This window comes from Lathamus discolor, chromosome W, assembly GCF_037157495.1.
Source record: "Lathamus discolor isolate bLatDis1 chromosome W, bLatDis1.hap1, whole genome shotgun sequence".
Classification (NCBI taxonomy): domain Eukaryota; kingdom Metazoa; phylum Chordata; class Aves; order Psittaciformes; family Psittacidae; genus Lathamus; species Lathamus discolor.
The window spans coordinates 21,301,668-21,318,817 of NC_088908.1; the positions used below are offsets into that span (position 1 = coordinate 21,301,668).

The following is a 17,150-nucleotide window of genomic DNA, read 5'->3' on the forward strand; positions in this document are numbered from 1 at the left end:
AGCTCCTGATACTATAAGAAGAAACATTTTACTATTAAAGCAAAGAACAAAAAGGAACTGTATTAGACATCTCAATGCAGTGAGGGGGGTATTTACAATGCTGAAATTAGTACTGGACTTGCAACTTACCAAAGCTAAGTAAAACCAGCAAGCTAAGTGCTTCAGAAGAGGGCAAAATGCTAGCTTTTTTGTGTGACACAATCTGGAGTAAGCCCAGAAGAAATGAACTGTGAAGAGTTGCCTTTGTATTTCTGGAATTGAAACTTTCCATTAGAAAAAGCTGTATTAATAAAAGGGAATCCAAGGGACAGGTGGCTCTAAAGTTAAACTTTGGTATTATGAAGACGTATAGAATAGTGCAGTCTGCAAAATGTGGTTTATTTTACACTAATAGTGTGCTTATACCCTGCTGTATTTTTAGCTGAATATGTCACTTGTTGGGAGTGTAAAAATATTAAACAAATATTTTTGTTTAGTTTTCATTCAGTCTGTTAGAAACAACCAAGCATTTAAAACAAAGCTCAGAAATATCCCCAAATACTTGCAAGCTGATGCAAATAATGGTATTTGTAGCCTAAATTTATTTCTTTGATTAGTGGACATTTGTGCAGTTGTGCATAGCGATGATGAATTTTTATTTCATATAATGAATGACTGGAAGCATAGGTAATCAAGTTGTCATCTCTTAGTAGTTTAATTTAGAATTATTTCTTGATTATTTTTTTCTTTATCTGTATAAAACAACCTGTAGTTCATTTTTGCTTTACACATTTATCAGTTACTGATGTGGGATTGAGATTCTACTGTTAGTTCATTCATATATACGTGGTGAATATGAGAGAGCAAGCTACAGGCTTGCCTCATAGATTCCAACTTGCTAAAGCATAATATGTTTATGATTTGTAGCATATCAGAATAGTAACATGGTGCCTATTGTGTTTGTTCCACTGAGCGCCTTCTGTCTTGTGGGTTTGTAATAAAAGTTGAACGACATTAGGCGATAGAACCACAAAATTTCCATCATTATATTGATTAAATCAGAGTATTAACTCTAAGTGGAGCATGGACTGTAGAAATAGGACAAGGGGCGATGGGTTCAAAGTAAAACAGGGGAAGTTCAGGTTAGATATAAGGAAGAAGTTATTTACTGTGAGGGTGGTGAGGTACTGGAACAGGTTGCCCAGAGAGGTGGTGAATGCTCCATCTCTGACAGTGTTCAAGGTCAGGTTAGACAGAGCCTTGGGTGACATGTTTTAGTATGAGGTGTCCCTGCCCATGGCAGGGGGGTTGGAACTAGATGATCTTAAGGTCCTTTCCAACCCTAACTATTCTATGATTCTGTGTGTTTTTGAGGCTTTGTAAATATTGGGCTTTTGGCACTGTTTGATTGTAGGCTCTAAAAATGGAGGATATCTGCCACAGCAGAACTGATGCTAGGAGATATGCTGTCAAGCTGCATTTAGCACCTTCCAGAACTGCATAACTGGAATGCACTGGCAGCATTGTATTGCCTTCCTGGCTCCTTTGACTCCTGAGCTTTATGATGAAGTTGGCAAGTGCAGTAGCGTTCATTTGCGTCAGATGTTGAATTTGTACAGTGAACTTCAGCAAAAGCAAATGGAGTACTTTTTCAGACCTCTTCAGGGGGTTATCCTTGTGTACAATAACACTATCTGATATTTTACTGAAATGCTATCTAAGATTTATAAGACACATATCTTTGACACTAGAAGAAATTCTAGGAGTCACAAAGTTATGTGAAACTCTCCTTCCTATTTTAGTGCAACTGCCTTGAGAATATAATGCAACAACTGTGCACTAAGGTATCATATCATGTTACAACAGTTGAAACTCAATGAAAAATTATTTGCCTAATTCAGACTTGAAAGGAAATTTAAAACAGGTAATATTTAATAACTAAAAGAGATTAAATGAGGATTCCATCCATGTTGAAACCAAGGCTTTAAAAATACTTAAATGTTTCTGTAACCAGTTAATACAGTAGTTTGTTCTACTCTTTGTGGATGAAGCAACACTTGGTTGTGAGTTTAAATGCAAGTTTGACTGAAGTGGTCAATGGGAACTGAAACAAGAAGCCTTTACTTTCCCTCCCTCAACTGGGGCATGATGCACTTTATTTGCAAAACATTATGCATGACTGGGGGGGAATGTGTTGCTTGGTTTTAGTAGTGTAAGGGCTTTAATAGAATGGGGCTAACATCACTGTTCTTGCAAAAAGTGAGCTGTTCTATGTTCTAGCCAAAACTCAGCACTTCCAGCAGCATGGGATCTCCCATAGCACTGTGAAATGAGTGTATGAAATCTGAACAGCATATATCCCATGGTAGAATGACTGTAGGCACTTAAGTTTGAGCTCATCTGTGCTGGCAGAGCTTGGATATGTGGCTTTTTCTATATTTGCTTGGAATGTCTTTTCTGGTTTAGGCCAAAGAGGCATAAATGTTATGTAAAGTTGTGTTTATATACAAACTTTTTTTTTTTACCATGTTAATTTACCTAAAAAAACCCCAAACCTCAAAATCAAGTGCTTCAAGTAAACATTGTTATTTTAGATGGGAATTGATGGAATGTAATTATTTTGTGAAAAGAGAAATTTTCTGATCCTGTGGGGAAAAATGAACATAGCATTAAATTGAAGTATACAAGTGCTAGTAGGATTGGGGTCCCACGAAGGAGTTCCTTTCCAAAAGAAAATATTTTGGAAGTAATACTTCCCAAGTATGTAGTACATGAGATTTAAGTTGGACAACAGAAAGTTGCTTTTAAAATGTAGTTTCATGTTATCCCTGGCTTTGAACATGGACTGTTGTCAATAAGGGGAATCCCATCCTGTTCTATCTAAATGTAGTTTTGTGGAGTTTCTTAGTTTGGAGGTGCTAAAAGAATTCTGGATCAGTCTGCCATGTGCTGGAGCATCTGCTAGTATATCAGCTGAGAAAAAACATGCTATTTTCCCTTTAGTTGCCCACAAACTTGAAAGTTTTCTTTCATGCTTATGTTCTTTCTTAGACCTCTTCATAGGAATTTAGCAAATCGGAGTATGTTATAAGCTGTTTAAAAACTTTAGTTTCTATTATATTCTATCTTGGCCAGCAAGTATGGCTAGAAATCTTTGTCTTTAAGATTTACATATTACTAGTGCTTAATTTCAATATGATTTATGAGGAGCTGAGAAATTGCCTCATGTTGAGGAAGTTTTAGGCTCTCCTATTCACTCATTTCCATTACAAATCCAGTATTTACATGCAGGACTGATTTGTTTTGGGAACTTGCAAAGGCAGATTCCTGAGAAACATTGTTGACCTTTGCTGAGTAGCTGCAGATTCTGCAGCTGTTTGACTTGCTGTTTGGGGTTTTTTTGGGGGGCTTTTTTTGTTTGTTTGTTTTTGTTTGGGGGGTGGGGTTTGGCTTTTTGGGGTTTGGTGGGAAGGGTGTTTGCTGCTTTGTTGTTTTGGGGGGTGATGGTGGTTTTGGGCTTGGGGTTTTTGTTTGTTCTCCCACCCCCCCAAGTAAAATGTTTAAACAGTTTCGTACCATGCTGCTTTTGTTGAAGCAGTAAAGCAATAATCGATCAGCAGGTGGTTCCTCCAGTGCAGTGTGGAGCTCTGTTAAGGGCACTTCTTTGACTCTTTACCTTATTTCTCCAACTTAACTCAAAATGATTAAGCTGTGTTCTTAACCAAAAGTTTTGTTTCTGGAAACTTGAATTTAACTGTCTTGTTTTAGATGAATGTGTCATTTAACTTGTACTATGGTTTATAGCTATTCAACTGGCATAGGTAGGGAACATGTATTTGTCATCATTAATAGAAGTCTTAATGACTTGCATTTTTATAGATTCTTCATAGTCAGCAATTCTATAAAGGTGATGAAGATGTCTTTTCCTTCAAAGAAAAAGTTGGTGTTTGTGATTATATTTTGGAACATCACTGTATGCTTTTATAGAAAATTAGATAATATCAATTAAGATTCATATTTTTCTAAAAAGTCTGGCGTTTGTTATTGTTACAGATTACGAAATGGGGTCTACTACTTAGATTATATAAACTCAAAGAGTTTCTGATTCTTTTAATAAGGCAGGTGACCTCTAAAATTACCTACTGATTTGTTTACAAGAAGACTGTCTCATTTAGCTGTATGCATAGAACCAGGGGAAATAAGAGCAAGCAGAAATGGAAAATTGTTAGATGAAGTCTGATATAGAACAAAAGCATTTGTTTTTAAACTCCATTTTGTTTTAAAATATGAATTGTCCCATCAAATTACTCAGGTTTTGAAGATCCGTAGTGTTGAAATTGAAGTCCAAGTTGCAAGAATAGCATGCGGGGTTCTGTTTCCTAGACTTGCTAGTATTTATGTATTTGAATTTATTATGTACAGCAATAGTCATTCAACAAAAATACAGACACATGCTGGAACAACAGGAGGGCCATCTGACTAAGACAGTGTTTAGAGTAAAGTAATGGGATTTGTGCATGGAGCCATGTTTTGTACAATGGAAAGATTAGTGGCTGTTGGATAATTAATATTATATTTGAGTCCTGAATGAAACCTACGTTGGTGTTATTATAGTGTCGTGGTTTAAACTCAGCCATGCAGCTCGTTCACTCACTCCCTCCCTTCCTTCCCCCACTCCCAGAGGGATGGGGAGGAGAATCAAAAGAGTGCAACTCCCACGGGTTGAGATAAGAACAATTTAGTAACTAAGGTATAACACAAACCACTACTGCTACCACCAATGATAATAATGATAAGGGAAGAGAATAAGATACCACCTGCTGAAACAAGTCCTACCCCCAGAAGAAAGCCTGTGCCCTTCCGGGTAACTCCCAGTTACCTCCCTGGGCATGACGTGCTGTGATATGGAATACCTCTTTGGCTAGCTTGGGTCAGGTGTCCTGTCTCTGCTTCCTCCCGGCCTCCCCTCGTCCCTGGTAGAGCATGAGACTCACAAAGTCCTTAGAGTAAACATTACTTAGCACCAACTAAAAATATCGGTGTTATCAGCTCTGTTCCCAGGCTGAAAGTCAAAACACAGCGCTGCACCAGCTACTAAGAAGGAGAAAAACAGACTGCTACTGCTGAACCCAGGACATATAGTAATAGTGATGTAGAATGTTTGTTTTCTTAGATACTGTATGAAGGCATTAGAGATAATTGCACTGCAAAAAGCTGTAAAAAGGCCTTTATATATCAGGATTAATAAGAGGATAGTTTGTATCTTGTGAAAGGAGACATTTTCTCTTCATCCATTATGAAAATTACTTTTGCAGCACAGAACACCTCTTAATGTTCAGTCAGATCAGTGATTAGAGTTTTTCTGCAATTGTTTAAATTACTGGATCTTCAATGATTGTGCATGCATCAATATGCAAAGGAAGACAGTTTCTTAGTTGAAAGTAAAATGAATATGGTACAGAAGTCTTGAAGCTCAGTATACATTCCTGCATAATGTAAACTATCTATTTGAATGTATCTTAGGCCTATGTTTTTGGGGTGGGAAGAAATATCTTTACTGTACGCATGTGTACAATGCTTTTCTTAATGACAGTCTCAGGGCAGGGAGGCACTCCCAGAAAACTGCCACAGAGCCTTAGAAACATCTGGATTGTTCAAGTATTTTTCGTTTCTCTGATAAATGTTTCACTAAAATATTGCTTTGGGCTCTTGAAAATGGTAATTAGCCTTTTGCATCTGGATCAAATTCTGTGGGGAAATGACTCCCTGTTTACATTCTCCTTCTGTATACAGTCACTTAAGTAAATGTGAAGTGTAGGCCTAGTACAAATGATGTTTAAGTTCTTGAGATTATTCATAAAAACAACCAGCTGTGGTTTAAAAAAAATTTTGAGGCTTTGATATTTATATGGTCCCCATTACAGTTCACTTTTTTGTATAGAAAACACAATTGTAAAGAAAACAGAGAAAAGGAAATTCTGCAAGGAAACAATCGTATAGGTAAGGAATACAATCATACTATAAATGGAGGGAGGAAGGAAGGAGCACACTTTTGAATCCATAAATATTGCTTTAATTATATGGTCCCTTTCCTTGATGATACTTGAGTATATTGGATGCAAAATATACTTATGTATATTTATAGCACTTTCTGAAGAATATATCACACCTGTAGGGATTTCTGAAAATGCCTAATAATTTGATCTTTGAGGTATTTTTTGCTGCAAGTGGTTACTGGTCAGGACACCTTAGCAGTATCTCATCCAACAAAGGAAAGAGCAGAGCCCTGTGTAAGTATATTTCAAGACAAAAGCCATAGATGAAGTTGTTATATGGAAATGATCTGAGGTTTTACCACTCAGCAAGGACTGTATATGCTGTTTTCTGAACTGGCTGCTAAGCAAACAAGGAAAGTCAGTTTTGTGAATTAAGCAATGACCTGGTCTAGTGAAAGATAACCTTGCCTATGGCAGGGGATTGGACTAGGTGATCTTTAAAGGTCCCTTCCAACCCAAACCATTTTATATTTATATGATTGAGCAAAGCCATAATAGACATAAATCAAAGTAAAAAAAAAAAAAAAAAAAAAAGTGTAATGTCAGAACATGTGCTGCACAGGATGCAATAAAGGAGGGCTGTTCTGTGTTGGGGTAGTGGTTCCATCTGACAGCCTGGAAGGCAGCAGCACACCAGGGCTGCATGAGTTAGGCTTCTAGTGGAGCTAGTCTCTGTGACCTAAAAGTAAGAGCTTCTCCTGCACCCAGTCAGCTGGTGTTGGAGGTATGTGTATGTCCTGGGTTTAGCAGTAGCAGTCATTTTTCTCCTTCTTAGTAGCTGGTGTAGTGCTGTGTTTTTAACTTTCAGCCTGGGAACAGCGCTGATAACACTGATGTTTTTAGTTGTTGCTAAGTAATGTTTAGTCTGACCAAGGAATTTTTGAGTCTCATGCTCTGCCAGGGATGAGGGGAGGCCGGGAGGAAGCAGAGACAGGACACCTGACCCAAGCTAGCCAAAGAGGAATTCCATACCACAGAGTGTAATGCCCAGTATATAAACTGGGAGCAGTTACTCAGAAGGGCAAGATCAGTGTTTGAGTCAGGCTGGGTATTGGTCGGCGAGTGGTAGGCAGTTGTATTCTCTTCCCTTGTTATTTCCCTTATCTTTGTTATTACTGGTGGTAGCAGTAGTGGTTTTGTGTTATACCTTAGTTACTGGATTGTTCTTATCTCAACCCGTGGGCGTTACATTCTTTAGATTCTCTTCTCCATTCCTCCAGGAGCAGGGGGAGGAAAGGGGGGGTGTGAGCGAGTGGCTGGGTGTTTCTGGGTTGCCAGCTGGGTTTAAACCATGACAGTTCATTTTTGGCGCCCAACACGGGGCACAAAGGGTTGAGATGACAGATCTGACCACAGTGTGTCTAATCATATTTGTGATAAGCATTTATTGTTTTGAATTAATAGTCACTCATCACAATGCTTATTTATTGGCTCTCAAAGTTGTTGCTCTTGATCTCGGAGTTTCATCATGTCATAACTTACTTACAGCCGGTATTTGCTCTGTTAGTGTTTATCAGATGGGGGGCTTGGGCTAAGGTTCTTGTTTCACTGTACTTTATGGTAATGACTTGTAATACAACAGAATTATTGATTATGAAACTGATCTGGCTTATGTTCCCAATGTGGTCACCACGTCTATACTTTAGGAGGTATATAATAGAAGTGTTTAGCAATTACACATGTTTTTCCCCTCTGTCGTGGTTTAAACCCAACCACAAAGCTCATTCACTCACTCCCCCCCCTTTTTTTTCACCCTCTTTCTTTCCTTCCCTGCTCCCCAACCCTTCCCGCTCCTGGAGGGATGGGGAGGAGAATTGAGAGAACGTAACTCCCACAGGCTGAGTTAAGAACAGCCCAGTAACTAAGGTATAACACAAATCACTACTGCTACCACCAATGATAATAATGATAAGAGAAAATAACAAGAGAAGAGAATACGATACCACCGCCAAATGAGTTCGACCCCCAGAAGGGAGACCGTGCCCTTCCGGGTAACTCCCAGTTACCTCCCTGGGCATGACGTACTGTGGTATGGAATACCTCTTTGGCTAGCTTGGGTCAGGTGTCCTGTCTCTGCTTCTTCCCGGCCTCCCCTCGTCCCTGGCAGAGCATGAGACTTACAAAGTCCTTAGCCAGAATAAACATTACTTAGCAACAATTAAAAACAATCGGTGTTATCAGCTCTCTTCCCAGGCTGGAAGTCAAAACACAGAGCTTGCACCAGCTACTAAGAAGGAGAAAAACGGCTATTTGTAAACCCAGGACACCCTCCTCAGGTGGTCAACCAATGAAGGAGATATTCCCTTACTGTCCCAGCCCCCCCCCCCCCCCCGACTATTTACAGCACCATTTGAGAGTTCTGAAGGTTTTGAATGGCCTTTGGGTACCCTTGAGACCTGCCTGCTGATTGTGATGAGGATCACCATGTTGGCACACATACAGAGTGTGTTTTACCCACAACCATTTTGTCTGATCTCGAAAGTTAAGCAGAGTTGGCTTTGAGTCTTGTCTTGGGTTAGACGATGATATAGGAGGACCAAGAGATTTTCTCTGATGCTGGACAGTCATGAGTAGCAGGGTGTGTGGTATAGTATGGGCAACTATCTAGGCCAGTGGGCCCCTCCGGTGCTTTGGAACTTCATCACTGAACAAGTGCAAAATCCAGAAAAAATTAGTAAAACACTTAAATGAGGTGTCTTGTCACCCTGGTCATACCAGGGAGGGACAAATCATGGCAATGAGGTGGGTCTTGGCATATACATACAAATCCCTGTTAACATACTGCAGCCACTCCAACCACAGTGATAATCACTGCAGCTAAATCAGAGGACCAATTTGTGCCAATATCGGTTGCCCCTGTACGCAAGGGAAAAAGCAAAAAAGAGGCACAAAAGCAATCTGTACAGCAAAGAAAGATGAAGAACCAATGCACTTACTACATGGGACAGTATCTGAACAATAAAAATCACAGAATCATAGAATAGTTAGGGTTGGAAAGGACCTCAAGATCATCTAGTTCCAACCCCCTTTCCATAGGCAGGGACACCTCACACTCAACCATCCCACACAAGGCTTCATCCAGCAAGAGTTATTATTAAGTGAATCAGAGGGAGAGGAAGAAGACTTCTTGACCCAGGACCTCAACAGAGCTATCGAATATGCAAAAAGATTTTAACTGTCAACCAGGGGAACACATCATCACCTGGTTGCTCCGATGCTGGGACAATGGGGCTGACGGTCACGAACAAGAAAGTACAGAAGCTAAGCAGCTGGGATCACTTTCTAGGGAAGGGGGAATTGACAAAGCAATTTCAAAAGAGAAACAGTCCCTCAGCCTTTGGAGGTGGCTCTTGGCAGCTGTGAAAGAAAGGTTTCCATACAAGGATGATGTTATGAGTCATTCGGCCAAGTGGACCACACTAGAGAAAGGCATCCAGACTCTGAGAGAATCAGCCATTGTAGAGATGATATATCGCAGGCCGGATGCGGGGAGTGGACCCATAAATCCAGATGAAGTCGAATGTACATGACCCATAAGGCAGAAAATTACACGGAGTACACCGTCATCATATGCCCACTCATTGGCAGCAATAACCTGGAATGACATAGCACCGCCAACAGTGGATGAAATGATTTGTCAACTCCGAGAGCTCGAAGATAATCTCACCCCTTCCATCATTTCAGCTGTGGAAAAACTGTCTCAGGAGTTCAAACAATTGAGAAATTATCTATCTGACCTATCCAGCTCCCTACATGTACCAATCCATGTCTCAGCTATTAACAAAAGGCATCCTACTGCTCGAGAGAGAAGATACAGGAGGTATACACCATGGGCCACGCTATGGCTTTACCTGTAGGATCACAGAGAAGTCATGAGGAAGTGGGATGGAAAAACTACCTCAGCTCTGGAGGAACGGGTGCGTGAATTGAAGAGAACAAAGGTCAAGGCTGATCATCCCATGAAAGCTGCAGCTTCAGTCTCTGGTGAGGAGGTTCCCAGATGGAGTGGAAGAGCTGATTTTATTCCAGCTCCTGTGATAACGAAGACTAAACCCTGTCAACAAGACTTAAGTGTCCGACGTTGTGATCACTATTTGAGGGGCCCTGCCTCCAGCCAGGTGGAGGTAGGGGACAATGGGATTTACAGGACCTTGTGGATCAGATGGCCTGGAACATCAGTCCCACAGAAGTATAAGGCTCTAGGAGATACCGGTGCAAAGTGTACCCTGATGCCATCAAGCTGTCGAGGGGTGGAACCCATCTATATTTCTGGAGTGACAGGAGGATCCCAAGGGTTGACTGTACTGGAAGCTGAAATCAGTCTGACTGGGAGGAAGTGGCAAAAGCACCCCACTGTGACTGGTCCAGAGGATCCATGCATGCTTGGCATAGACTAACTCAGGAGACAGTACTTCAAAGACCCAAAAGGGTCACAATGGTCTTTTAATAATGCTGCCTTGGAGACGGTGGGAATTACCAGCTGTCCACCTTGCCTAGTCTCTCAGAGGATCATTCTGTTCTAGGGTTGCAGAAGGTCTAAGAATAACAAGTGCCAATCACGACCACAACGGTGCACCAGTAGCAATATAGCACCAATTGAAACTCCCTGATTCCCATCCATGAGCTGATATTTAGACCGGAGAGCCAAGGAGTGATGAGTAGGACCCACTCACCCTTTAATAGTCCCATATGGCCAGTTTGACAGTCTAACGGAGAGTGGAGACTAACAGTAGATTATCATGGCCTGAAAGAAGTCACACCACCATTGAGTGCTACCGTACCAGACATGCTAGAACTTCATTATGAAATGGAGTCAAAGGCAGCCAAGTGGGATGCCACAACTGATATTGCCAATGCATTTTTCTCAATTCCTTTGGCTGCAGAATGCAGGCCACAGTTTGCTTTTACTTGGAGGGGCATCCAGTACACTTGGAACCGACTGCCCCAGGGGTGGAAACACAGCCCTACCATCTGCCATGGACTGATCCAGACTGCACTGGAATAGGGACAAGATCGAGGACACCTGCAATAGACTGTTGACATTATCATGTGGGGTGATAAGAGTGGAAGAAATCTTTGAGAAAGGGAGGAAAATAATCCAAATCCTGTTGAAAGCTGGCTTTGCTATAAAACAGAGGAAGGTCAAGGGACCTGTACAGGAGATTCAATTTTTGGGAATAAAATGGCAAGATGGATGTTGCCAGATCCCCACAGATGTGATCAACAAGATAACAGCAATGTCTCCACCAACTAATAAGAAAGTAACACAGGCTTTCTTGGGTGTTGTGGGATTCTGGAGAATGCACATTCCAAATTACTGTGTGATTCTAAGCCCTCTCTATCATGTGACGTGGAAGAAGAATGATTTTAAATGGGGCCCTGAGCATCAACAAGCCTTTGAACAAATTAAACGTTCATGCAGTAGGACCTTGGACCAGTCCGGACTGGCCCAGATGTAAAAAACATACTCTACACCGTAGCCGGGGAGAATGGTCCTACAAGGAGCCTCTGGCAGAAAGGTCCAGGGGAGACTCAAAGTTAACCCCTCGGCTTTTGAAGTTGGGGATACAGAGGATCTGAGGCCAGCTACACTCCCACTAAAGAAAATAGATACTGGCAGCCTATGAAGGTGTTCGAGCTGCTTCGGAAGTGACTGGCACTGAAGCACAGCTCCTCCTGGCACTCCAGTTGCCCATGCTGGGCTGGATGTTCAAAGGCACGGTCTCCTCTACACATCATGCAAACGATGCTACATGGAATAAGTGGGCTGCACTAACTACACAATGAGCTTGAACAGGAAATCCCAGTGATCCAAGAATTCTAGAAGTCATCATGGACTGGCCAGAGAGCAAAGATTTTGGAATGCCAACAGAGGAGAAGATGATGCGTGCTGAAGAGACCCCACCATATAATAAACTGTCAGAAAGTGAAAAGCAGTATGCCTTATTTATTGATAGGTCCTACCATATTGTAGGAAAGCATCAGAGATGGAAGGCTGCTAAGTGGAGTCCCCGATGACAAGCTGCAGAAACTACTGAAGGAGAGCGTGAATCGAGTCAGTTTGCAGAGGTGAAAGCCATCCAGCTGGCCTTGGACATTGCTGAACGACAAAAGTGGCCAGTACTTTATCTCTGTACTGACTCATGGATGATGGCAAATGCCCTGTGGGGGTGGTTGCAGCAGTGGAAGCAGAGCAACTGGCAACGCAGAGGGAAACCCATCTGGGCTGCTGCACTGTGGCAAGATATCGGTGGCCAGGCGCAGAACCTGGTGGTGAAGGTATGCCATGTAGATGCTCATGTACCCAAGAGTTGGGCCACTGAGGAACGCCAAAACAACCAACAAGTGGATAAAGCTGCTAAGATTGAAGTGGCTCAGACGGACTTAGATTGGCAACATCAGGGTGAATTATTTTTGGCCCAGTGAGCCCATGACGCTTCAAGCCATCAGGGCAGAGACGCAACATACACATGGGCTCGTGATTGAGGGGTAGGCTTAACAATGGACTCTATTGCCCAGGTTATTCATGAATGTGAAACATGTGTTGCAACTGAGGAAGCCAAGCGGTTAAAGCCTCTTTGGTATGGAGGACGATGGCTGAAGTATAAATATGGGGAAGCCTGGCAGAGTGACTATATCACACTCCCACCAACCCGCCAAGGCAAGCGCCATGTGCTTACCATGGTGGAAGCAACCATCGGATGGCTGGAAACATATGCTGTGCCCTACGCCACTGCCTGGAACACTATCCTGGGCCTTGAGAAACAAATATTGTGGCAACACGGCACCCCAGAGAGAATTGAGTCAGACAATGGGACTCATTTCCGGAACAACCTGATAGACACTTGGGCCAAAGAGCATGGCACTGAGTGGGTATATCACATCCCCTACCATGCACCAGCCTCTGGGAAAATCAAATGGCAAAATGGGCTGTTAAAAAACACACTGAGAGCAATGGGTGGTGGGACTTTCAAGCACTGGGATACACATTTACCAAAAGCCACCTGGTTGGTCAACACCAGAGGATGTGCCAACAGGGCTGGCCCAGCCCAGACAGAACTTTTACATACTGCAGAAGGGGATAAAGTTCCTGTGGTGCACATAAAGAATTTCCTGGGGAAGACAGTCTGGGTTATTCCTGCTTCGGGTAAAGGCAAACCCACTCGTGGGATCGCTTTTGGTCAGGGACCTGCATATCCTTGGTGGGTAATGCGGGAAAAAGGGGAAGTCCAATGTGGACATCAAGGGGATTTGATTTTAGGGGAAAGCAGCCAATGAACTCAATTGTGTACTGTTGCCTGCTATGTAGCACTTTTATAGCCCACCAACTAAAAGTCTTCAGGTCACCAGCAACTGGCCGTGACTTCCCTCTGACCATCATCCCAACAACGAATGAACTTTGACGAAACCAGACAAGCTCAGCAGTGACCAGACGAGTTCTGCAGTGCCATTAGCAGGCAGTAATCCAATACTGCACACAGCCTCTCCTGCTCTGAAAGACTGATACAAGAGATGGAGCCCAACATCATGGACCAGATGAACTAAGCATATAGGTATTGGTCCATGCACTAAGGAAGGATATAGAATCATAGAATCATAGAAAGGTTAGGGTTGGAAAGGACCTCAAGATCATCTAGTTCCAACCCCCCTGCCATGGACAGGGACACCTCTCACTAAACCATCCAACAAAAGGCTTCATCCAACCTGGCCTTGAACACCGCCAGGGATGGAGCACTCACAACCTCCCTGGGCAACCCATTCCAGTGTCTCACCACCCTAACAGGAAAGAATTTCCTCCTTATATCCAATTTAAACTTCCCCTGTTTAAGTTTGAACCCATTACCACTTGTCCTACCATTACAGTCCCTGACAAAGAGTCCCTCCCCACGAGTTCTGCAGTGTCATTAGCAAGCAACAATCCAGTACTGCACACAGTCTCTCCTGCTCTGAAAGAGATGGAGCCCAACATCATGGACCAAAAACGATGATGGGTGAACTCACCAGCTCTATGGAGATCGGTCCATTCACTAAGGACTCATATCTCTCTCTTTGTGTGTGTGTGTGTATATATATATATAAGACAAGAGTGATGGTATATTGAAAAATGTGGGATCTGAGCATGATGTGCATGGTATAGATTAAGGGGTGGATACTGTCGTGGGTTCAGCAGTAGTAGTTATATTTCTCCTTCTTAGTAGTTGGTGTTGTGCTGTTTTTTTGACTTTCAGCCTGGGAACAGCGCTGATAACACCGATGTTTTTAGTTGTTGCTAAGTAATGTTTAGTCTGACCAAGGACTTTTCTGAGTTTCATGCTCTGCCAAGGAGGAGGGGAAACTGGGAGGAAGCAGAGACAGGACACCTGACCCAAACTAGCCAAAGAGGAATTCCATACCACAGAGTGTAATGCCCAGTATATAAACTGGGAGCAGTTACTCAGAAGGGCTAGATCAGTGTTTGAGTCAGGCTGGGTATCGGTTGGGGGGTCGTGAGTGGTTGTATTCTCTTCCCTTGTTATTTCCCTTATCTTTGTTATTACTGGTGGTAGCAGTAGTGGTTTTGTGTTATACCTTAGTTACTGGATTGTTCTTATCTCAACCCGTGGGAGTTACATTCTTTAGATTCTCCTCTCTATCCCTCCAGGAGTGGGGGAAGGAATGGGGGGGAGCGAGCAAGCAGCTGTGTGGTTCTGGGTTGCCGGCTGGGTTTAAACCATGACTGTGTGCAGGGAGTGGAACATCTCCCTTATGAGGAGAGGCTGAGGGAGCTGGGTCTCTTTAGCTTGGAGAAGAGGAGACTGAGGGGTGACCTCATCAATGTTTACAAATATGTAAAGGGTGAGTGTCAGGATGATGGAGCTAGGTTTTTTTCAGTGATGTCCAGTGATAGGACAAGGGGCAATGGGTGTAAACTGGAGCATAGGAGGTTCCATGTGAACATCAGGGAAAACTTTTTTACTGTGAGAGTGACAGAGCACTGGAACAGGTTGCCCAGGGGGGTTGTGGAGTCTCCTACGTTGGAGATATTCAAGGCCCGCCTGGACAAGTTCCTGTGTGATGTACTCTAGGTTACCCTGCTCTTGCAGGGGGGTTGGACTAGATGATCTTTTGAGGTCCCTTCCAACCCTTGGGATTCTGTGATTCTGTGATTGGTGTGTGGAGTGGGGAGGCCAGAGTTACAGAGCAGCATATTACGCTGTCTGTGTTTGATAATGTGTAAGGTGATGTTATTGAATGTAATGCAGGCTAACTGTAAGCAATGCAGCCATGTGGCAAAACAATGTAGGTAAATTTTGCCAAAATGCTCCTACTTTATTTGTCAGAACTTAATTACTAGTATCAGAAGTTAAACATCGGAGTCCTTACAGAAGGAGACCACAGAGGGCACAGTTGTAAACATTTAAGAAGAGCAATAGTTAATGAACTATCAGTATTTCCACATTCAGCTCCATGTTCTGTATTAGACATTACTTTAAACATGATCATCTCTTACAAATATGGCTTTTATGCACAAAACTGATTAAAAGTGCAAAGTCACAAATTAACTTAATGTGGCTTACTATTTGAGCTAGTTTATAAGTGAGTTGCAGCTCTGTCATTGCTCTAGATTTAACATTATCTTTCCTGAGCAGCTAAACATGCTTAGGGTTAATAATTGTGCTTGATACCATTTTATCTTTAATTTGACAATATTTTTGTAAAGATGGTTTAAGTACACTTTCATGAATTTTCTTTAAATATTTTATTTTTCTGTCACAATTTTTTTTAATTCCTGTGTCCAGAAATACTGCTACAAAGCCTAAATTGGATTTTTCTTCTCTTAGATTAGAAAGAGCTTGTCACAGAACGTGCAAAACCAGAATTCATCAGTGACAGGGCTTATCTGGCTCTGCCACCTGAAATGACAATTTTAATTGATTTCTATGCTTTATAAGATGTCCTGGGGCCACCCATGTATGAAATGGAGGTAAACATCCTCATTTGTTTCTGCTTGACTGCTGTTCCTGTCTGGTTTGACTAGTTGTCTATTTTATTGCTATTGCCTAAGTTTATACAGTATTAACTTTTTAAAAAATGTATTAGTAACAGCACTGTATTTCTTTGTGCTCTGTGGAGGATTGGCTTGTCGAAAAAGGTCAAAAGGTCACGTTCCCATCAACGAGCTGAAACAAGACATCTGTGTAGAACATGGTGCAAACCTCTCACGCCAGATGATGAGGAAATGAAGGACACTGGCAAACACCAACATACTATGACCAATCACAGCCAAGGCCACTAAGTGATAAGTGCATGAGAAGGAGGATGGTGGGGGGGTGCACGGTGTAGCTGCAAAAATGTAGAAGCTATAAACCAATGATCTTGTAACATGTAGAAGCTATAAACCAATGATCTTGTAACATGTAAAAGCTATAAGCCAATAATCTCTCTGTAACCAAACTATAAACATGCAAGCAAGGTATATAAGTATCGATCTGCTTAGCAATAAACGAGACTTGTTGGTCATCATCTGATGAGCTCGTCTCCCGGCGATTCCCACAAATGGTGACCCCGACGTGATCCCTCGAACACCACGGTGGGATGACGTAAGTTGTGCTCGGGTCCTGATCGCAGCCACAGGACGGTCAAAGCACCAAGATCTCAAGATTTTAAGCGCCGGACCCTGGGTGACCGTATAGACGAGCCCGGCCGATACGCGCCGCCGAAACCTGAAGGGGCTGCAACAAGCGCGCTAAAGGTATGGAAAGGCAAGCGGCGTATGATTTACTTACTGCCTTCTTACAAAAGCGGCAGGTTAAAGGGATCTACCTGCAGAAAGACCTGCAGGGACTGTTAGCTTATGGACAGTCTAAGGGATGTTTTGTTAACCCTCACACTGTCCATGAATTAGCAGAATGGCGAAAATTTGGAGATAAGATTTGGCAAGCTATATATAATACCCTGTTAAAACAAAAGGCTGGGAAGACAGCAGGGATCGGGAAAGCTCCGAAGAACGCAGCCACGGAAGGCAGTGACACTGTGAAACATTTGTTGGTCATTTGGAGAACTATTTTAGAGATGTTAAAGTCAAAAAGTGAGATCATGGAACCCAGTGTTCCCCCCCCACCCCTGGCCACCCTT

At 42.5% G+C, this 17,150-nt stretch overlaps 1 pseudogene; it reads left to right on the forward strand.

Annotated features, from left to right (window-relative positions):
- LOC136004438 (lon protease homolog 2, peroxisomal-like) overlaps positions 1–17,150 on the forward strand; it is a 62,577-nt pseudogene that overhangs the window by 14,245 nt on the left and 31,182 nt on the right.